Source organism: Toxorhynchites rutilus, chromosome 2 (assembly GCF_029784135.1).
Source record: "Toxorhynchites rutilus septentrionalis strain SRP chromosome 2, ASM2978413v1, whole genome shotgun sequence".
Taxonomy (NCBI): Eukaryota; Metazoa; Arthropoda; class Insecta; order Diptera; family Culicidae; genus Toxorhynchites; species Toxorhynchites rutilus.
This window is the reverse complement of record NC_073745.1, coordinates 239,261,948-239,286,080: the sequence shown is the minus strand read 5'-3', so window position 1 is coordinate 239,286,080 and position 24,133 is coordinate 239,261,948. Positions and strand designations below refer to the sequence as shown.

General features: G+C 36.7%; 1 protein-coding gene across 2 annotated transcripts in view; it reads right to left on the bottom strand.

Moving 5' to 3' along the window:
* The window catches only part of LOC129765339 (chondroitin sulfate N-acetylgalactosaminyltransferase 1), a 197,724-nt gene that overhangs the window by 156,100 nt on the left and 17,491 nt on the right, over positions 1–24,133 (bottom strand). For both annotated transcript variants that reach the window (XM_055765525.1, XM_055765526.1), the window contains exon 2: positions 15,487–15,940. The gene's annotated coding sequence lies outside the window, so the exon portion shown is untranslated. The remainder of the gene's footprint in view (positions 1–15,486; positions 15,941–24,133) is intronic.

The window sequence follows — 24,133 nt, the reverse complement described above, 5'->3', positions numbered from 1 at the left end:
CACCTGCCCATAACGCGTTGTCGGTAAAGCAATTTAAGGGCATTCCGATTAGGGCATTCCAGTGCTCGAACATGCCCCGTACTCGCCAGATCTAGCCCCATGCGACATCTTTCTATTCCCCAAGATCACATCCGTGTTGAAAGGTTCCCGATTTCAGCCCGTAGAAGAGGCGAAGGAAAAAGACACGTGGCTTCTGAACGCCATCATAACAGAAGGGTTTCAGTACTGCTTCGATCAATGAAAAAAACGTATGGAAAGGTGTGGGGAGCCAAGGGAGGGGAGGTTTTGTTGTACCGTAATTTTTAAAATATAACCCTTTTTCGTAACCAGTCTCGTTATTTAATAGCCATACCTCGTATACCTTGATTTATAAAAATGTTGAACGCAACACAACGATATGGTTTTCGTTGGAGGCAGATGTTAAGCGAAATCTTGTGCGATTTGAAGAGCTTCAACTACTCTTTTCGTAAGTCAAGTATGATCATAATCAATCCGCCAATCGTATATTGACTTATCTAAATGATCCTATGTTCTAACCAATTATGCTGTTCCTAAACTTTGACCTACCGCTCATCAATAAAGTCAATTACACTTTCCAATCAGGAAGTTCTCAATCTTGCGAACTTTATTATGAGACAAAAATGTTATTGTTGATCATGTTGGGAAACTTATGTTTGGAGAGTTATGTGCGAAGATTCACTGATGATGACCTAGATGTGAAAGATTATGAAGACTATCTGAAAAACCTGAGGATGTTTACTTTGGTATCAATGTAGAAGAAGCTGAAAAAGGATTGGATGCAGCTAGGAAGCTGACCTTCAAATCGATATGTCTTGACTTCTATATTGAACTCATGAAACAGATTTGGTTTCAGCGATTCGGTTATCAAAACTGCGGCCTTCATAAATCCTCAAAATTTTGTCAAACTACCAAAACTTAATAATTTGATGCGCCAATTTCTTCAATTCGACATAGCTTGGATAAAGAATTCAGGCTACTCAAGACGAATCTTATGGGGTAATAATTGAGTTACTCAGATATAACTTGATCTCAGCTGTTGGATGTCAAAAGGTCATTTGTACGACAACAAAACAAAGTCCGGGAATCGGTTGGCACATGTGTGGTATGCCCAATTCTGGCAACACGGGTATCATCAGTTGAACGATTAAGTGGACTGGGCACTCGGCACATCTTCCGCCTCTCATCAGCAGTCAGTCACCGTTCGGTTTCGTGCGGTCTCCGATTATCCCGCGGATGCTCAGGGTCACACAACACCCACAATTATGGACTTTATTTCGAAAGCGAAGAACTATGTATCGGCTCAAGGAGGAGGTTCAAGGATGGTATTGACGAAAAATTTGAAGGCAAACTTCAACAAAACCATGTATAAACATCATACAATTCAGAGTATTATGAGAAACCAAGCATCAGAGAAACAATGGCATCTTTTGGTTTCAATAAAACTGGAACTCAGTTCCAGTTATTTGGATAGTATCCAAAACTCACAAACGATACGGCGAGTCAGACCTAATGGTTCTGTAAATTCCTATTACGTTTGACTTGAACCTCGTGAAACATTGCCTCCAATTCTTCATCTTCAAGTGTTTCCACGTTTTCGGGATGCTCATTGTCTCCGATGCTAAAATCTACTCTGTTCAAGCGTTGAAACAATTCGCGACACGTTCTTTTATTAACACGTTAAGCCCATAATTATTCTTGCTACGCTTTCCATTCAGCCCGCATCTAGAGCATTTGCACAATAGCAGTGTCGGTCCCTGTTCCCAAAGATATTCATTATATAAAAAGAAAATAATCAGAAATTCGCCTAGAAAGTAGTTACACATCGTAAAACATTCGAAAACAAACCATTTTTTAAATGTTTCCTAATTTTGTAACTGTCGGTCCCAGTGATCTGAGTTTTTCTAACGAAAAGCTCAACATCAGTCCGTAGGGACCGACAGGGGGCTCAACGTGTTAATATTTGTTTCACCGTAGGTAAATCTGTATTGCAGATAATCAACACGAAAGTGAACTTCTGGCATTAAAATACTGGATTAATCGATTATCAGTAGAGTGTGGTAAGATGACTGACTACGTTCGTCCCGCGTTTTTAAACGATACATGGTTCAAAGAAACCAACAGACATATTTTCTTCCTACCTCCCGTTCTTTGGTTTGTAGTCCGAAATGATACGCCTGTTTCTTCCTAAGCAAACGGATGGACACTATGAATATTTGATGGTATAAATTTGCAGTTTTCATCTTCGTGCCTGAGCGTAACGAATTTTACGTTTGTTTGAAAAGCGGATAGGTGAAGCGAAATTTCGACTGCTTTCTGGACGAATACATGTTATTGAAGATCTGAAGACGTACGTTCTAAATTTGATTAGAGCGTCCAAGTATCCCTTTTTACTGCTCTAACTTTGTCTCGAACCAACGCATAGCAGCCGAGCCGGCTTTAGTCACGAACTCGCTTCCAAAAGCTCCACGCAGCTGAAGAATGAGTTTATCGCTAAAACCGGATTAGCTTCCGCAGCGTAACCTATTCTCGGAGGCTGAATTTTGATAGGATACTGAGGTGTGGGAGGGGGGGCAAGCAACAACGTTACCATAGAGAACGGCACAAGACATCCGTTGTGTTGGTTCACGGGTGGCACAAAAAGTGCTACTTTCTTGCACTCGCACTTAGGATACTATAAAATATTAAAATTAATTCCGCTGAAAAGTTTCGCCGTGGCGTGCAAATGTTTCCAAGGAGTTTCTCAGATTGCGTCAAAGGTGAACGAAACCTGAGCTTCACTACAAAATTCAATATGCAGGGAACACTGCTCGACGTTGGTGCCACAAAAATCGAGCAACGAATAAAGATCAAAACCAGTTAGCAGTCTATTTTGGCCGACCTTAAGCCTCATCAGCATCATCAGCAAATTGGTTCAATATTTTCACCCGACAACACGATAGACGTGCACACGAAATATACCCATTCACGATGCGGAACACGTTCTGGCGTTAGAAAACGACGTGACACGCAGCCACCCGCCGCGCGTTGATGAGGAGTAAACGGACACTTCCTCGCACCCGGAACACGGCAGGATTTAAGTGATTAGGTGGGGCAAGTGGATGATCTGCTGGTGATGACCATGTGGCGTGGCGTGTTTCGTTTCGTTGCTGCTGAAAATGAAAGGTGCTGCGTGTCTGCGGAAATGAACGGTTCGGTCAAAGCGCATTCGCGGCCCGGAACCAGCTTCTTCGCCATTGTTTGAACATTCGTAGCACGATTTTCCGACAAGGAGAGCAAATAGGAACTCATCCTCTGCTGGCCAGTTTATTAGATTAGCGCAGGAAGGCATCGTGTGTGCCATTCAGAGAAAGACTGTCAATTAGTTCGATGGGAGGGCAGCCTCTTCAATTATCACCCAAACGCGTTGCCCCTGTTGCTATCAAATGGGAAACGTAAATCGAAAAAATAGGCGGACACTCAGATATTTCAGTAATAAGCAGGTCGAAGTTTTATGGAAGACTCGTTCAAATTAAATAATATCAGTTTTACCCCAAACATGGTGTGACCATGCAGTTTCGTGAAATAAATAATCATTTTTGTTGTTCAAACTTGACACAACTAACGAATCTGAAGGAAAGGTAGACGCGTTGCGTTTGAAATCAATTTAACCCTTTGAACACGGGGGAGCGCGATAGCGCTCCTCTTGCTATATGCCAAAAGTGCTATCATCTAGTTTGATGTTAATATTTTTGATTTGGCACCTCTTAACGTAGAATTTCGTATTTTGAGAACATTTGTAGAAGAGGACTTCACGCGCTTTGTGCAGCAAACGATAATTGCGAATGAAATTGTGTTAATATAATATTCTCATTATTTCAAAACAATAATATATATACTAGGGCGCCAATGAAAATGGTCATCTTTAATTTCAAAAAGTTACCTCATAAAAAATGTTCATAACCCCGAAAAAACACCTATGCCAAATATCAGCTTAATCGGACTTAAGGAAGAGTGGCGGAAAGCGGTCAAAGTTTGAGTTTTTTGAAAATCGAAAAATCACCCAAAAGGGGAGAAAAGGAAATCGGGGTATTCGAAAATGTGTTTTTTAAGCCAAATGTTATAAAATTTTAATGTTATCCCAGAGTGTCGATTTTTGATTTTTTTTCTCTAAATGACACTAGATCTCGACGTTTCATGCAATTTTAAGACATTTGGCATCAACAAATTTTTTTCGAACCCCGACTTTTAAAAAACTCAAATTTTGACCGCTTTGCGCCACTCTCCCTTAAGTCCGATTGAGCTGATATTTGGCATAGGGTGTTTTTTCGAGGTGGTAAAACCCACTTTTTATGTGTGTGTTTTCATTAATACAACTTTTGTGGCCTAACCAGTTATCTGTGTTCTTTAGTATTTTTCAAATATACCCAAACTCATCCGCATTTTTGACATATGCTCACAAAATTTGCTCCGCAATCAATCGGTTAAGTGTCGTTCATTCAAATGAGCATTGTTTTTGGAGAGAAATGACACTTCTTCATTATTCCTTTTCAAGTGGTTCAAGAAACAGCAAAAAATTGCATGCAAATTGTTGACTGATACCAATTTCATACAAATCAATAATTTGAGTGTGCGTAATTCGTAAAATAATGATTGTCGCAAATAACGATTGATGAACGATCTTGTGATTCAGAATAATACAATATTTTATCATGAATAAATGAGAGAATTCTTCCAAGCAACGTACATTTTCTTATTGCATTTTGTTCGCAATTATTGCCAATTGCGCGTACAAAAATTTCCTTTTTAGCCAATCAAGTGCCTCAAATACTCAAGGTATCATCAGAGGAATTTTTTGTCCTGTTAGCATTGAAACCCACCGACCTCAATTTAAAAAACATTTACAACAAAAAGCTACAACTTTGTATTTTGCCTTTGCCACTAACGGCAAGCCATCTTCCAGAATGCTATCAACGTCGAACACCATTCTCGATGGACTCTTTCCTCAATTTCGCTCTATTCGTTTCCTGCTCCAGCCTCCTTGAAGTGAGGAAACATGGGAATAAGAATCAAGGAAGTGAAAACTTTGTCGATATTTTCCGCATTTTTATGCAAAGCATCTACCCGTTGCCCCGCGCAAAGCTGGCTCAAAGCACTCCAACCCCCATCCCCGTTACATCTGGTTCTACGACTTTTCCCTGAAGAGGAAAGTGTGTTCTGTCAGGAGGGAGAGAGTTGAAGAAAAATCCTGTGATTTTAGCTTTCTGTGTGACACAGTCAAAAGATTGGGAGCGCATTATTTACGGTTATTCGTGTGCCCGAATATGGTCCAAAAGCGTCTATACAGAAATGGTAATGTTTAGAAGAGATTATCGGCATTTTCGTGGGTACGAGTTTTACATAGCTGTTGATTGAATGACGTTTCCATTCAGGAACCGTTACTGTTTTCGTTAACTCAGTAAATCCCTCTCTGAACACAATAATGTAATCGTAAGTAAACATTTCAAATTGATTTGATCAATCTGACTAGATTTACTAAATGCGCAAATATGATTGCGGATTTTTGACGTAAGATTTGCATTCCAATCGAGTCCCTCAAATTTATTCGAAATGTAATACATTACGATCACCTGATTCGTAAATGGTTTAAGTTGACGAAAATAACTTCGCTCACTCAGAAGTGAATGAACTTTCAAATTTTAGGCCTCCAGAAAACAAACTAAGAAAAAAACTTCGCTATTCATTTTCAAGTCAACAAGCCAGCAACTACTCATGAATCAACCATCTTCCCATTTCAAGGCAACCAACACTTCCTACTAAAGAAGTAAGACTGAAATTGTGAAGCATGCCAGAATAATATCCGAAGTGATAATTAAGTGAATTGAATTATGTTTTTTAAAAATTGTTAGTCCTATACCAACAATGCGGTCATGTCCTGTACGCAACCTCCTATATTTTATTATCTTAATCTCACTAAATTGAATTAAAAGATTGGGGATCGGTGTCTTCAATTGTTTTGACGTAGCATTACTTCTTTCGAGAACATACTGAGGGTACGTCTATTGCTTATTCCTTTCGTGATGTATTTACGAAATTTGTTAATCAATCGATTTGAACACTCCATAACAATTTATTGTAATGAAGAAATTTTATTATTTTTTAAAACTATCTATCAAACAATTGAAAAGATGTCAAGCATTATTTAATCAAAAATCCCACGTTCTGATTGGACGAATACGAATACGATCTTGTACAATGAAATATGAGTATGTGATTGATTTTCTGCTGATGTGCCTTACACATATTATATGTTTCTGAAGGCCGAGTGTATAATTTAAGCTGTTGTTCTTGTTGTTGCTGGAAGCTTCAAGCTCGAGAGCTCATTCGCCTTTAATTTAAGTTTTCCAAGTTTGCCTTTTCAAGCTTTTATAATTCAGAGCATCATCATCATCACTGATGGTAAAGCAAGCAGCGGCGGCTCTTTTACTCAATGACGATTTTTTTTTTAAATTTTTTTGGCCATGAAATCATTGAGAAACTGGGATTAACCGCAATAACAAGACACTAGCAAAGCATCAAGTGGCTTTGGAGCAATTCCAATAGGAATCGACAAATGACACAACATAAGTATTTTTTATTCGAACTAAAGTTTGTATTCCGTTTTGGTTAGAGGAAATATGAGTTTTCCACAGCATTTGGGAATTTTTAGACTCAAGTGTAACTTTTGAAAAGGGCGTATCGATTTTAGTTAGAGAAATCTTTGATAATTTATATCTCAAAAATTATGAGTCCTAGCGAAATAGTGTTTTAAAAAGAATTATAGTGTATTGATGTCCAAAAGTGAAAAAAAATGAACACTGAGAAAAAATTAATACTCTTTTTTTATTTACAAAAAAAATGAAACATCGATTTTTTATGAATTTTTGAAACTTCGAATTTTTGTATGTGACCAATCATTTTAGCCACAAATTATGAATCCTGATGTTATTTAAAATAAAAAGGCTCTTTATCAATCTCCTATTAAATGCAGCCTTTCTCGGGATATTTGAAAACATATTTATAATTTATTGTCTTTTTTAATTTCAATTTTTTTTAAATTTATATATGTATTTATCAATTTTTTCATATAAAATAGAAAGCATGTAGAAAATTTAAAGAATCAGTCCAAGATGGTAAATCTATTTTTGACGAACTTTGTGTAACATCAATTTTTTATGAACTTTCGAGACATCGAATATTTGTATGCTAACAATCATTTTTAGGCACAAATTATGAATCTTAATATGATTTAAAACAAAAAAGCTGTTTATCAATCTCCTTCTGAATGCAGCCATTCTCGAGATATTTAAAAAAATATTTCTAATTTAATGTCTATTTATAGTAAATAGGCTCTTTTAATATGTTAGTCGTGTTATACAGCCATGTTGTAGAAATTTTATGAATTTGCTTTGCCCAACACAACGAGTTCATCTCCTAGCACACTCCATCCGGCACAAACCCAATATTTTTTGAGAGAATACTAGCTCATTGGTTTCAATTTGTTACTTTTTGAAAAAAATTATTTTTGGAAAATAGGAAAAGGCCTTTACAAATGGAAATGGGCACACAAATAAAAAAATAAAAAAAAAGTGGGTCTAATATTTTGCGATAAGGAATTAAAATACTACTGAGATAATAAAGAAGGCGTCAGTTTCAGTAGTAACGACAATACAAGGAATAATCATATCTATCCGAAAGGCGTGACAAAAAATATTTTCGACCTGTATGGACAATGAGTTCAATGTTCTTTTAGATTGTGAAACATTGCACAACAAGACAGTTTCAATTGCTTATGGCATGTTCATCAAAACAAGCTATAAAGATTGAATCCACCTGTTACCTTTTGTACACGGCATGCCGTTATTAGGAAAAAGTCAAGGTGGTCCATAAACGACCTCCAAAAAGGTGGTTCTAAACCGACTACCAGTTTTTACATCGTGATTTACTAACCCTTCCACTCTGGCACTTGCCATCAATAACTCGCACAAGCCTGGCGCATCGAGTGGCGCTCACTACCGGGTGAACACATTTGATTTTACTATCAGAAACATTTGATTAATTCTATGTTTTTTTTTTTTTTTTATCTGTATTATAGTGATTTTCAACTCATTTGGCTGGTTCGTCACTTTTTACTTCCATTTTTGGAAGAATGTCGGGAGTGAGAATCGAACTCGTGACCTTTAGCGTGAGAGGCATGGATGTTACCACTACACCAGATCGCCTCCTCAGTTCTATGTATGCATCCAGTCTTCCGGAAAACACTTACATATGTCCACGCGATGTGAAAATTCCATGTTTTTGCTTGAACACGAACATGCTTTTCGCTAGTGTTTAATGTTTACCCCAAACACGAACAATGATACTCAAACATAAACATGAGTTTCTCACATCATACACAAACACGATGTTTATAATTTAAGCACATCATGTCATGTCGTGTGTTTATCTCATGCACGGGCAAAAATAATTAAAATCATAAAACATTTCTTTGTGGAGCATTTTTTTTCACAGAAACTAACTAGAAATTTAGTCCGTATTGAAAAATTTACGTGAACTCAGAGACTATAAATTCATGAACATTTTGCAAGTCTGATTAAATAATCCATAGCTATTTCCCGTGAGAAGAAAATTTTGAATAGAAAGAAGCTTTCTATGAGATTTTTTTTCTCCGTGCATGTTGCCAATTGAAATCTGGGGAGCCGAGTGCACAGCGGGGCGACGTCATACAAATGCTGGCCAAATAGATAAATAAGTACCCAAAAGGTAGTTTCCAGGAAAGTTCACACCTATTCTTGGTATTTTGATGTGGGAAACTAAACATCTCCTCCACGCTCTAATCAATTTTAGTACTTGTTCAAATAACTTATAATAGCGAATGTTTCATAAATTCAATTTATAACTTGATGCGTGGACTAAATAATTATATCAATTGTGAAGAACTCTGATATCAATTCTTTTGTTCAGAACAGATGAAGAGGTGTATTTTATTTGCCCAAAATGTTGATAGATTTTGCCCTTCCCTTTTCCATGTCAACACACCAACACACCGTGTGTTACTTCTGTTACTTTACACATCGCCGTTGTTAGGGTGAAAATACAAGAGAAACTGTACATGATGTTTGAACATCATGTGAAACAAAAATGTCACATTTTCAAACATAAGGAATGAAAAAAATCATGTTTGTCTACAAACACAAAACTGCGAGAGCAGCGTGAACATTGTTCGTCTCGTACGCAGTGTTTGATGTGAAACACGGAAGACTGTATGCATCTGTGCGTACATGTGCGCGTATTTGTGCAAGGGCGTTTACGTTTGCGTTTTGAAAATGACGTTGACTTTAACCGTTGATCTTTGACGTTTACCTGTACATTCGTATGTGCACTCTCTTTGTCTAACTCCACACACGTTGCACTAAGGTTAAGTTCTTCCCACTCTAACCCTTTGGCTCAAATCGTGTCTGCTCACTATAGAACTTTATTTTATTTTTTCATTCTTCTTCGCGAACCTATGGATACTTGCTAACACTATCATTTCCGATTATATTGAGGGATTTCATGCAATTTCCGGTCTTTTTGAACCGTTTTTAACGATCCGGAAGTCACCATCTCTATTTTTGTGATGTGACATCGTTTCGAAATACCTGGTATTCAAATGCTTGTTTTTCATAAATAACAAAACGAAACCAAGGTCTACCCACGGCTCTTCAAAAAAGTATTTAATTATTTATTCAATGGTATATATACATTGAAGTTTGGTGGAGCAGGTGCAGAGATATCTCAAGAATTTATATATATTCTTATGTTAAAATAACTTACTTTTACTACTTTTACCACTTAAATGGTAATATAAAATGGCAAACAAATATTTTGAGAAATGCCAGATTTTATTGTAAACTGCAAGCATCTGAAAGATACACTCTAACAAACTTTGCCAATTGGGATACTGCTTTAAGTTTAATGACCACCAAATATAAGGATCGATAGATTCTTTCACTCAATACCCATATCGTATGAGTTTCTCTTTTTTGTCATTTAACACTATTATCGGCAAACCGGGAATCGAAACAAGATTATATTCTGTTTCCTGGAGTATACGTTCATCTATTGTTGACGAAACATAGAACAATGTTCATTTGTATGTTTTTAAACGGAGCTGTAAATCAATAAATTAATCATTAATGTTCAACAATCCGAAACAACAAATCGTCAGATGTTGTAACGTCACAAAAGTAATTGACTGACAACAAACCAATCTAACTATAAAATATTTTCCATCTGATGATTCTTATAGGGAATGTTCTCAACTTTACTATAACATCGTTTAATTTGGTGTGATTCATAAATGAAAACGCAAAAACAGTGTTTGTAGTGAGTCAAAATGTTGTCACGCCACGCTGGAACGGATCGTATACTTTTCGTGACGTGAGTCGTGTGATGTGACAATGCTTCAAAATACCTGTATTTCAAAAACTTGTTTCTCATAAATTACAAAATGAAGCCTAGGTCTATCCACGAATTTTGCGCCAACAGTCAACGGTAAATTGTGTGATTAAACGTTACTACGAAACTCTGAGCATCGAGCGAACGAAGAAATGCGGTCAGAATTGATGTTCTATTAGTGATTAGTGAAGCGTGTCGTGAAAGCATTTAAGCGAAATCCCAATGCTTCGGTCAGGTCAGGGATGTGGCCAAGAAGTTAATTACGTCCAAGTCTTCAGTTCAAAGTGTCAAGGACCGAGAGGGACTGCATACGTACAATGTACATAAGGCTCCAAATCGTGATGAACGGCAAAATTCGGTTGGAAAGTCGCGAGCCCGGAAGATGTACACCCAGATGCTAACGAAGCCTCATTGTCTCATCATGGATGGAGAGACTTACGTCAAGGCGGACTTCCGGCAGCTTCCGGAGCTATTGTTCTTCACCGCCCAGCACATGTTTGATGTTCCGGAGGAAGAAAGGAAGCAGAAACTTTCAAAGTTTGTCAAGAAATACACGATACGGCAAGCGAACTGCTAGTGTGGCAAACGGAGTCCGCTGTTGGTGATTACCGGCACTGTAAACGAGCTGATCCACCTCAAGAAGTGCCTACAGAAGCGTCTGCTTCCTCTGTAGATGCAACACGAGGGCCCTGCCATCTTCTGGCCGGTTCCAGCTTTGTGTCACTATTCAAAGGATGTCCTGGAGTGGTACGAAACCAACGGGGTCACTTTCGTACCCAATGACATGAAGACCCCATCCCCTCCCCAACGCACTGGAACTAGGGCTTATCAAAAAATACTGGGCTATTACGATACTACGGAAGCATTCTAAGGAGATCAAATCTGAAGAAGACATGAAGAGAATGTGGGTTTCCGTACAGAAACTTTAAACTTTTGCAGTTAATTGGTCTCTAGTCGTGAAAAGGCCAATATAAAAAACTTATTCTGAACTCACGGTCTCTTTTTTGGACGCTCTCTGTTTGATAGCTGGTTTCCGAAATCGTGATGATGTATCGTCACTGACGATTTCGTCAGCTTTAGTAGTTCATGTTGTATTGATAGCTGCCGTTGAGGTGGTTTTTGCTGATGTTACTGTTTTGCTACAACTCATATTGCTGATGATGGATTGAATTACCCTGCTTATATGTGGCTTATTTGTAAATCAAACTGTTTCATTTGGTTGATGGTCGCTTTGCACTCTGGGGAGGGGCTTACAACGCAATGTATCACATCTCTTCAGGCTTCCATTGTATAGAACTGTTTGTGCGTGAGTTGGCTTCGTTGTCTTGTTTTTCATATTCCCCTTGAATGGAATGATATTTAAGGTGGATAGCTACGTTTGTTTGATTCATTGCGCAATGGTATTGATGTGTTCAAATTGTATTCCGCTTTTACTTTAGTCGCTCCTTTTGTTTGGTAGAATATAAGGAGTAGAAATTGTGCCAATCAAATGTGAAATTCATTTCATTTTATTCATTCATAAATACTTGCAGAGTAAGGACTTCTTCTTTCTAAATTCTGCAATTGGATACAATACGACCACATCTTAAATTTTGGATCAGATTTCAATGAATAGCTATTTTCTAATTCTAATTTCTAATTTCTTCCCTCTAGCCAATCTATGCATTCACGACTGAACCGTCCGCGTGTTCGAATGATTTTAATTTCAGCTGGTAGCTGGTTCCGCAGAATAATTGCTCGCATGAAGAATGAGTCTCTAAAATGAGAGGTATTTTCTTGTGGCAGAACAAAATTTTGGGTTCGCGTGCTAACTAAGCTTTTCAAAAAGATAAAGGCCATAATGGACTATTCTAAACAGAAAGACGATGTATCGCATTTTAAGAAAATTATGAAAAGAACATCCCAATAGTTGATAGTGAAGATGATAAACACGAGAAATCGTACTAATACCGAATATCCATCTAACACACCCATTTAGCGCCACCCTCAATCTCTCGAGAGCAGCTACCATAAGCCATAAGTGAAGTAGGGTAGTAGGAGAGATTTAAATAATCTTATTTTACCCGTGGCAGACAACATACTTGCAGTAAGCCTCAAGTGGCGAAGGCCAGCATAGATTTTGGATCACTGTATATTAATATGAGCATCCCACTCCAACTCATACTGAAAAACAACTCCCAGGTTGGGAGCTTTGTCAACATATTCTAGAACTTCATTTTTGAGAAGAATATTTGGCAATGAATGTGGTCTCTGACGTCTACTTATAAACATAACTTTCGTTTTGGAAGTATTAATAGGGAGTAGGTTACGTTCTGACCACCGACAGATATTCTCAAGATCAGAATTAATTAACCGAGCCATTTCATCGACAGCGCTATCGAGGGAGCAAAAATATAGCTGAACATCATCAGCAATATTTGAGAATATTCGGCAAATCATTAATGAATAGTGAGAAAAGTAATGGCCCAATCACTGACCCTTGTGGTACACCTGACATTATGTTGACCGAATTTGATAGAGTTCCTTGAGATTCAACTACTTGGGTGCGCTGACAAAGATATGACCCAATAAGGTAAACTGCTTCCCGGGAAAGCTGTACTGATCTGAGTTTTTTTTTTTGCATGGGACGCTCTATCAAAAGCTTTTGAAAAGTCAATGAGAAGTAGAAAGGCTGTGCCTTTCTTGTCTACAAACTCATTTATGTCACCAAGAACCTTCAACAAAGCCGATGCTGTACTATGTCCAGCTCTAAAACCAGATTGATACGGAGTAAACAGGTTGAATGTGTTGATAAACTCCTGCATTTGATGTTTGGCAATTTGTTTGAAAGCTCTGGAGAACGAGGAAAGTATGCTAATTCGACGCAGGTTGTTTAATGCAGTTTTTCTTGTTTTTTTTTTTTGGTATCGGAATTATCCTAGACGCTTTCCACGCTCGAGGAAATTCAGAAGTCGAAAAAACTAGATTGAACACGAATGTAATTGGAATGATAACGTAGGGTACAATCAATTTAATGAATTTCAAAGGGATGCCATCAAGTCCAACAGCGTTCGAAGTAATAGATTCAATCGCTTTTGCAACCTCTGAAATCTGCAAGAAATCTAAAACCATTCGGATTTTCTGGAGGTAGTGGTGGTAGCTCAAGGTCACACGTAAAGTTTTCGCTGAAGAAATTATTGATTTCATCGCCAGAGTTAGTTAACTTAATCAGCAGGTATAGACACATTGAGTTGCTTAAGTCTCGTCCACAATTGCTTACTAGAACAACTGGAATGCAAAACAGAGGAAACGTAATCAGCTTTGGCTTTGTTGATTAAATGATTTACACGGTTGCACAATATATAATTGATCGTAGTCAATTCGTCTATAGTCTCTGAAGAACTTCGGTTGATTAGAAGGAACACGAGCAACGTTAATTGACGAAAAAATTATATCCCCATCCCCCAGGATAGAAGTGATTGGGCTCTTGAATTACGCATTTAAATCCGAGACATATGAATTGCATTACAAGACCGCAAGCTTTTGTTTTCCGCTTATTTAAGTCCGTGTTGAAATCCCCTATTAATATAACGTTAGAGTAACAAAATGAAAACTCAAACAACTTTCGATTTAACACATCGGCACAGTCCACTCTAGGTGGGCAATAAAATAAACCAAGCATAAACTGAATCTCAATAAATAAATATTCAGTTCGATTGTAATCTCCAACACCCACAACTAGGTCAGAATTCGATATTATCCTACACTTCAAATCAGGCTTGAAATAAACACAAATTCAGCGTGATTAGATAATGCTTGACATTTTGCAATTATTCAACTGAATTGTTTATTTCAAAAATGGTTTTTGTTACTGTATCTATCACAGTAACAAAAATTAGAAATTTTTGCAACCAATTGATGCAAACTTCTTTGCGATCTATTAAGATGAGATCGAGTTATATACGCCCGGAATCTCGAAAGCAGTGGTCAAGAGAAATCTTCTAAACACGAATAACACTGCAAACAATGAGAAAGATATAAACCGCAAGGGGGGAAATTTCTTCAATTTAAAAGTTTGATGAAAAGTGCGTTCGAGGATAAGCATTGAATGTTATATAATATTGATATTTGTATACATTGTATACATGATAGGCATTGAAATGTAGAATGAATCATTTAAATCAAACAATTTTATTTTTGAGCAGGGTTTGCAATCAACCAGTTTTTTTTGGCACATTCTTCACATTCAATCAACAAAACTTTTTCCAGTGTACCAATAAAATGTTCATTAGTAATTCTGTTTTAGCAATTCTCACAAGTAAGAGTCAACGAAAAGAAAGCACTCGACGCTTTTTTCTATGGAAGAGAGCGAAGTACGAAATACAAACTAAGTCGAAACGTAAACTAGTACTTACGTACAATGTTTACGGTTTAAAATTTGGGGTATAATTTCGCTTTCATGAAACACTACGAATCTTCTTAAGGGTAACATATCCATTCCAATGAGCATAAATTCTAGAATGATACAATATTATGTTAAACATTCAATTATCTATGAAAATAAAACTTCTAACAGTGGTTAATCATCTCACAGACATTACATTTCCTATAGATATGTTTCACAGTGTGCGCACAACATTGGCCTCGACAATAGGTTTGCATAAATGAATAAACCAAACTCCCGATTAAAGTGGAAGAACAAAGTATACAAGTGCTGAAGTATTTTTTTTACGGTTTTCCACCAGACTCGAGCAAGAACGACAAAAGAAAAGTTCGCTTAAACAGTATTACTTCGTCATAAAAGCAGAAGGATGGCAAAAAATGCCAACGCGAGGAAAAAGTGAGGTTGTCTCGCTGTTGAGAGCAGGGTTTTGTTAAGACGATCAACTTATGTACATGTAACATCGAGCAGCATTATGTACCGGTGTTGAGGTTTTTTCTAACACTTCAGATGGAACGTTTTCTTTCCTCCTCTTCGTGAAACCAACGATATAAAGTATACATAGATTCAAACCCAACAATTTTACCTACCTCAAATTAACAGGTTCCGTTCTACCAGCTGACACATAACTAGTCCCGGTCAAGTAGTGTTTGTCGAGTAAGCCACTCAATTATTCATTGCCACCACCTTCTGCTGTAATGTCTGGAATCAACTGTTGAAGCACTGAACACACACAAAATTTCTTCCGCCGGGTCACACAAACCGATTCCCAGCAATTGATTGAAACATTCGCCGGTACACTATTTCTTCGTTACGATGGCTTCATTTCGGTGTGCGGTTTTCTTCTTCTTCCGCGTCGAGCAGCAGCTCTTTTGACGTCGAACAACTTTCTTAGGCTCTTAAATTACCATCTGTTTGCGTTGTAAGTTGATCTTGTAGAACCACACCACACCAGCAGCAGAGTGGATGGTTCGATAGAAGCTTCCTTGTGCACTTTGCGTGTCCTTAGTAGTCACGCGAACCGTTTCCTCCCTCACTTTGTGCCTGTTGGTGAAGCATAAAAAAATATTAGTATTATCATTGTAAGCGCAGTTTTTCTCGCCTCTCAACGAACACTTCCAACCGCTCTGAATGGGAAGCTCCTCTGAACGTTGTTTCTTTAAACGTTTGCCACAAAGAATGGTCCCGTTTCTACGATAATTTCAATATCATTTTAAATATGGTGCTAAAATTGGCAGCGTGTTATCCAATCCCTTTTCGCGTTGTTCTTTTTGTTTTCTAACGGGAGATTTTTTTTTCTTCACACAAATTTTCTACCTCGAAACTGCTTCTGGTTGCTGGTCATTAAAATTTCATCTTTGGTCGTTTATACGGAGGTTTGGATCGAATGTTCGATCTCGTTCACATTTGCCCAATCGATGAGGATGGTGGCATCGCCAACTTTATTGTTATTATTTGCAGGAAAATTGGGTTCTCTTACTGGACGGACCAGAAAGATTGAACGGCTGTGGTTCGAAATAAATTTTATGTAAATAAATGTAAAAATAAATTTTATCCAACGGACAATCAATAATGGGTACACCACAAACTTTTTCGCATTTTAACTGATTAAAGGTCTGAACATATTTAATCTATAAAAATACATAAAGTATACTAAATTTTAGAACAGGGCTTAGAACATGCATTTTTCAAATTCGAAAGTAACAAGTGGGTTTGTTTGCAAAATTTCGTAAACAATATATGATCCATCAAACCAATGGTTTTTCCACATCGTTGTGTGTTTGTAAATTGTATTCGGTGTAGGCGCTTGGTATTTAAAAAAAAACATCTGAGGAGTGTTTGTTATCCAACATTTGTATCTCAAACAAAGTCAACAGTTCATCATCGCAAGCGTTTTCAAATTTAATTAGAAGTAGACGCTAAATATCGAAACGAGAGTTGACTTGCTTGGTAACATTGACGGTGCATATGAAGGGAACTATCAACATAATCTTGTTCAATACATTCTATGCGCATATCGGTAACTGAGTTGCACCATATAAATGACTAGTGCATGAAAAAGTAACCGAAGTAATGATATCATTGTCAGTATATAGAAATTATTAATTGCAAATAATCTCAAATCTTTTATATATTATTTCTATATGTAACAAATGTAACGAAAAAGTGTCCGGATTCAAAAGCATTACTGTATATGTCAAATCGCGCTGCGTGACAAATATTTAATTTAAAAGTTGTCTTCAAACTAAGTTTGATCTCTATTTAATAACTAGCAAAATTTATGTTTTGTTATCAATACCATCAAACATTCAGGTTTTCTTACTAAGCGCACGTTCATGAGTGCAGAACTATTGATTGATTGATAATCTAATCGACCCTTCAAAATTACCTTTTACTATAAACTTGCTAGTATTTCTACCAAAACTCGTCATTATAATATCAGATTATTTTCAAACACAATTCTCGTTCAAGACTTTTGAACCACTTGCAAATAACATATTTCTCCGTTACATGGAATAAATGTTTGATACAGAAAATATGATAGAATAAAGACAGCCCTAATTCCTTTCACGAGTTTTGCTCTGGTGATCCATTTTTATTTATATAGATATTAGTAGATATAGGAGTACGTTTTATCACATTCAAATCCATTTCCACTTTCGGACAAAGATTAATTTCGTTAGCGCAAACATCAAATAGACTAACAACGCTGGTCACTATGTAATTGTAGAACATATGGGAGTTTTTTTTCCAAAATATATATTTCTATCAAGGCTCATATGGTGTTATCCTCACGGGGCCGGGAGTTCAATACTTTGACAATTTTTCTTATTGTCTATGTTAGTAATATGTAACCGATTACTCGCGGTTGGCTCGAGGTTAGTATTACAAGTGTTTTCGTAATTCGGATGTTGCTGTCTCCAATGCTCTGTACGTGTGCCCGACACGGGATACTTCCTATTGGGATGCAGCTGACCCTTAATCAGCAACGCCCCCCTAGTCTGTACCTCATATCTAGCGTGGTGCGTCTTTCTCGACTCGAGGAATCCAGGATAGAATGGTCACTAACCGGCGCAATCATCAGTTCATGTAGAGTTGTCATGAGCGGTACAACCTTTGGCTCTTGTTGAATGATCAGTGGACTGCACAACCTTTGGCCCGTGTATCTGTAAAGAGTGTGTGTATGTATTGCCGCGACTAAGTAAAAGTTTATCGATCGGATAGGAGGGATATAAAACGGGGACACTAATCGACTTATCTAATCGACCCCGTTGAATTTACCTTTAACTATAAAATTCCTAGTATTTCTACCAAAACTCATCATTATAATATCAGACTATTTTCAGACACAATTCTCGTTCAAGATTTATATATATAGAAGAAGATATAGGAGTGCGTTTCACCACATTAAAATCCATTTCCAGTTTCGAACAAAGATCAATTTCACTAGCGTAAACATCAAATGGAGTAACAGCACTTGTCACTATGGAATTGTAGAACATATGGGAATAGAATTTTCCTAATTTTCCCTTTTTCCTTCAGAGTTTTCCGAAAATTTTCAATTGTCATGTATGGTTGGAATATTTTTGGTTGAAACATGTGTAATATTTTTATGGGACCCCCTCTCCATTCCAGAGGAGCGAGGGGTGTCATACCATTATAGAAACATTTCTCATACCCAAAAACCCTCACATCCTAAATTGTGCTTGATTAATTCTCGAGTTATGCAGGAGTTTGTGTTTCGTTTGTATGGCAGCCCCCCTTAGAGAGGGTGGTGGAGAGTGTAACCATCAAAGAAACATTCATTGCGCCCTAAAATCTTCACATACAAAATTTGGTTTCATTTGCTTGATTAATTCTCGAATAATGCAGAAATTTGTGTTCCATTTGTATGGCAGCTCCCCTTTAGAGAGGAAGTGTCTAACCATCACAGAAACATTTATTGCATCCTAAAACCTCCATATGCCTAATTTGGTTCCATTTGCTTGATTAGTTCTCGAGTTATGCAGAAATTTGTGTTTGATTTATATTGCAGCCCCCCCCCCCCCCTTAGAGAGGAGAGTGGAGAGTCTAACCACCATAGAAACATTTATTGCACCCTAAAACCTTCAGATGCCTAATCTGGTTTGATTTTCTTGATTAATTCTCGAGTAATGCAGAAATTTGTGTTTAATTTGTATGGCAGTCCACCGTCACCCCCTCCCCCATCCTTAGAGAGGGGGGAGGGGTCTCAAACTATCACGAAAACCTTCCCTGGCCCCAAAAACCCCTACGTACCAATTTTCATGTCGATCGGTTCAGTAGTTTCCGATTCCATAAGAATCAGACAGACAGACAGAAATCCATTTTTATATATATAGATTATCGCAATTTACATGCTATGCTAATTTTTATCTATTTGGAAACATGTCAAGAACATGTCAAACGTGAGAATTTACACACAAAAATGTTACGAGCAAAACATTCTTTTTTTCAGGATTTTTCATACAAAAATGACTTATATTCCAAAAACTATAACAGATAGAAAGTTGACGTCTACGACAAAAGTTCACATTTTAATAAGATCTAAAACTTTGTCGAATACACTATATTTCTATCTTGATTTTAAACAAAATTAAGATTAGTTGTATTTTTTTCAAAGAAAATATAAATAAGTTGTTATTAGAAAAACTTTTTCCCTGTAAAAGTGCCCATCTTCCGATGTATGGACGACTTGTTGGAAATTGTAAAAGCTATTTATATATATATATATATATATATATATATATATATATATATATATATATATATATATATATATATATATATATATATATATATATATATATATATATATATATATATATATATATATATATATATATATATATATATATATATATATATATATATATATATATATATATATATATATATTTGGGAATTTTAAAATAATACGTTTTTGAGAAAAATGAATTTTAATTTTTATAATAACTTTTTCTCCAGGAAATTAGTAAAAATTTAAACAATTTCCTAAATTTCATCCTTTGCAAAGAATTTTATAGGTATCATAGTTTTTAAGTTATAGTTTTGTAAAAATTTAAGAAAAAAATACTTGGCTTTTTCCAAAAAGTTGTCTAATTATTTTTCAAATATTACAAGTATGCAAGCAAAGTTGCTTAAATGACCCATGTCTTTACACCCACAACGTTCCGCTGCTATCTGAGATAGTGCTGCCAACGGTCAGTCGAGTTGGCATGGAATTCGTCAATGGTTTTGTATCACAACCACAAAAACAAATCTTTCAGATATTATATGAATTTTTGGTCAAATGATCCGATGCGGACAAATGGAATCAAACTTGGCATATAGAGGTTTTAGGGATGGATTAACGTTTCTATGGTGAATCGACACTCCTTTCCCCTCTCTAAGGGGGTAAATGAAACACAAATTTCTGCATGACTCAAGAACCAATCAAGCAAAGAGAACCAAATTTGGCATGTGGAGGATTTAGGGGGCAATAATTGTTTCTATGGTGGTTTGACAATCCTTCCCTCTCTCTAAAGAGGATGGGGGCTGAATAACTCGAGAATTAATCAAGCAAATGGAACCAAATTTGGGATGTGAGGGTTTTTGGGTACGAGAAATGTTTCTATGATGGTATGCCACTCCTCTCTCCTCTGGAATGGAGAGGGCGTCCTTTAAAAATATCACACATATTCCAACCAAATACGGCGATTGAAAATTTTCGAAAACTCTGAAGGAAGATGGGAAAATTCGGAAAATTCAACTCCCATATGTTCTACAATTACATAGTGACCAGCGTTGTTAGTCTATTTGATGTTTGCGCTAACGAAATTAATCTTTGTCCGAAAGTGGAAATGGATTTGAATGTGATAAAACGTACTCCTATATCTACTAATATCTATATAAATAAAAATGGATCACCAGAGCAAAACTCGTGAAAGGAATTAGGACTGTCTTTATTCTATCATATTTTCTGTATCAAACATTTATTCCATGTAACGGAGAAAAACATGGAATAAAGTGAGTGAGTGAAACTAAGCCTTCTGTCACGTCGAGCTGCCCGCATGGACTCTTTATATTCTCTCCCAAGGATGGCTCAATTTCAGCCTTTCTATATTAGCTAGTAAAGGAAAACAAACTCTTATAGGTTACCTAACGAGACGGCGTTTATTAGCTCGATTCTGACCTACTTCCCTAGCTCCTATTTTGTAGTACTCACAGGTGTATTGCGTATTGTGTCAGGGCCCGCCGCTGCCTCTGCATCCGCTGGACCAGTTCCAGACCGAAACGTTGCACTGGTTAGGGGTGTTCTGTATCGCCGTATCCTCCGCCTCTTCTGGACCAGTTTCTAACCGGAATATTGCTCCGGTTGGGTATAAGAATGCTCCTTCTTTCGGCTCGATATCTCCTCGAACTCCCGTTCCTTGACTGGTGCACAGGAACCGGGATGTTCCACTCGTTTTCGTTTGTCGGCACAGTTATTGCTAGCTCGTACCACAGAACTCGCGCACAAATGAACTCCGACGTTTTATCTAGTGGAGTCTGAACACAACTTTTCAGACAGGTTTATCAACGATGATGGATGGAATACGTCTCTTCTCTATCTCGTGTCTCAAGCAAGTGCCATCTTCTCCGGCCGGAATTTCCTCCAACCAGCCGAGTAATAATTGGGATCGATTTTTCCCGCCAGGAATCCACTCGTACCAATCGTAAAGCCTTTTATTTTGTGGTGTGGAGTGTTGTGGTTGCTGTATATAAACCCTGGTTTCGTGTAATGTTTGTTGCCTGTGCGCCGTCCTTTTAATTCTAGCTAGCTCGTCTTTTATTAATTAAATTTTTATTTCGTTTCATATAGGTTTTATTTTTATCAATTGGGTGCATAGTTTCATTTTTGTGTAAATGTCCCTAAGTAGCTTATTTATTTTTCCCATAGATGTGTGTTTTGCCTTTTTTTCCTATATTTTAATGCCGTGGGTTGAAATAGAACCCCGAACAACATAAACGAACAGGTGACCTGTCACAATTCCAAAAACTATAAAAAATAGAAAGTTGATGTCTTCGACAAAAGTTTATATTTTATCTAGATCTAAAACTTTGTCGAATACACTATATCGCTATCTTGACTTTACACAAAATTAGGATAAGTTGTATTTTTTCAAAGAAAAAATGAAAAAGTTGTTGTTCGAAAAACTTTTTCCTTGTAAAAGTGTCTATCTTCCGATGCATGAACGACTTGTTGGAAATTGTAAGAGATATTGAACAATTTCCTACATTTCATCCTTTGACAAGAGTTTTGTAGATATCATAGTTTTTAAGTTATAATTTTTTGTAAAAACTTAAGAAAAAAAATTTGGCTTTCCAAAAAGTAGTCTAATTGTTTTTCGAATATTACAAGTATGCAAAGTTGCTTAAATGACCCATGTTTTTACACTCACAACGTTTCACTACTATCTGAGATGGTGCAGCCAACTCCTAAGACGAGTTGGCATGAAATTCGTCCAGTTTTTTTATATAATGATGGTCCCACCTCATTCCCCTACAAAGGTTTGAGCTGGACGAGTCATCTTGAAGATAATTGAATATTGGAATTTTCGTTTATAGCATAAAACCAGTAAGCAAGATAATAATAAAAAAAAATAAGTGTGTATATGTATGACCATTATATTTAGCGAATAACTATACGAAAGTCAAACATTTATATTTTGCTTTTGAACGTATGAATCTAACGACGAACAGTTAATATATGGATCCGTTCAATCCAGTTACAAAAGGGACTGAAATCAAATAAGAATAGTCCGGTAATAATCTTATGCATTATATTCAATAAATATTCCATGCCACTAACATTTATTTATACTCTTCATTCAACAATATTCTAGAATATGAAAAAAGGTACTTTTCCAAAAAAGTTACTCCTATACTCGCGTCGGTGTGTCAGACCGAAAGTGTTAAAAAGGTAACACACGTCCCCTTAGATCAAAACATACCCAAACTCATCCGCATTTTCGGCACATGCTTACAAAATTTGCTCCGCACTCAAAGGGTTAAACACTAAAAACATCCGCAACATATCCTGGGTCCGCACCTGGAAAACGCAAGAATAATTAATGCATACGAGTAAACTTATTGTTAAGTAGTTAACCGTTTTATCATGAACATTCGGGAATATTCAGCAAACAGCAAACACTTATAAAAAACAATAACATTGCAGAATTAAAAGAATAACAATCGGATTGTCATAGGATAGGGACGCATGGAAACGAACCTGCTATAAAAAAAGCCTATTGTTTATAGCAAATATTCTAAAATACCCGAGCAAAAATGCAACAATAGAATTTACTGTAGCGTGTACCGTATAAATAGGGCACGAAATGTTCAGTACATCGTTCAGTAACAACTAAACCAACGTAGTGAAATGTTCAGTGGCAACTAAACTATTGTAGTGAAAGGTTCAGTTACAAATAGAACATCAAAGTGAAATGTTCAGTAGCAAAGTAACAATCGAAATGGAATAGTGAAATTGTGAAACCATCAAGTGTTTTGAAATTAAAGTGAAGTTGATTCGAAGTGGAAGAAAAGTGTTTGGTCGGTCGAAATACCAATAGTGTCGGGAAGTATTCAAACCCTGCTTCGATCTGCTAGTCGTCGATTTTCTTTACACCCACAACGTTTTGTCTATAAGACACAAAAATTTCTAATTCAAAAACTATAATACCTAAAAAATTGGGGTCAATACTTCATACCTTCATACTTCTAGAAACCATTTCTTTAAATTCTCAAATTTGAACAGTCCTTACAATTTCCAGCAAGTCATCCATACTTCGGAAGATGGGCACATGAGCATGGACAACATTGTTTTTCTATCCACAACTTCTTCACGTTTTCTTTGGAAAAATTACAACTAATCCAAATGTTATTTCTAGTCAAGATAGCGATAAGCGTATTCGACAAAGTTCAAGATCAAAGATCTTATTAAAATATGAACTTTTGTTGGAACATTTTCTGTCTATCTTTTATAGTTTCTGGAATACATGGCATTTTGTAGGATGACTGCTGAAAAAACAATGTTTTATTCATACCAATTTTGTGTGTAAATTCTCACGTTTGGCATGTTCATGACATAGGCTGACCATAGTTTACGACCGGTTGTTTTTTGTTACGAATACTAATAAGTTCGGGCATAGGGCGGCTCATCTCTTGACTTCTTTCTGCTGTTATACGCATAAAAAA